We start from the raw sequence: 275 nt of genomic DNA, 5'->3' as shown, positions 1-275 counted from the left end.
TAATACATATATATATTTTATATATATTAAAATTTTTAAAAACTTGTAATTAAAAATAAAAATAATAAATTTTTTTATATAAATTATATATAATATTATAAAATATTTTTATATATAATATATATATTTTTTAAAATAATAAAATTATTTTAATAATATAGATATAAAATGGTGAATAGGAAAGGGGAAAAACAAAGAAGGAAAGGAAGGAATAAAATAGTTAAAATTTGATAAATAAAAGAAAAACGCATATCATAGTAATTTGGGGAGAAGGG

This window comes from Penaeus monodon, chromosome 25, assembly GCF_015228065.2.
Source record: "Penaeus monodon isolate SGIC_2016 chromosome 25, NSTDA_Pmon_1, whole genome shotgun sequence".
Classification (NCBI taxonomy): Eukaryota; Metazoa; Arthropoda; class Malacostraca; order Decapoda; family Penaeidae; genus Penaeus; species Penaeus monodon.
The sequence above is the reverse complement of the archived record's forward strand: the minus strand, read 5'-3'. Positions refer to the sequence as shown.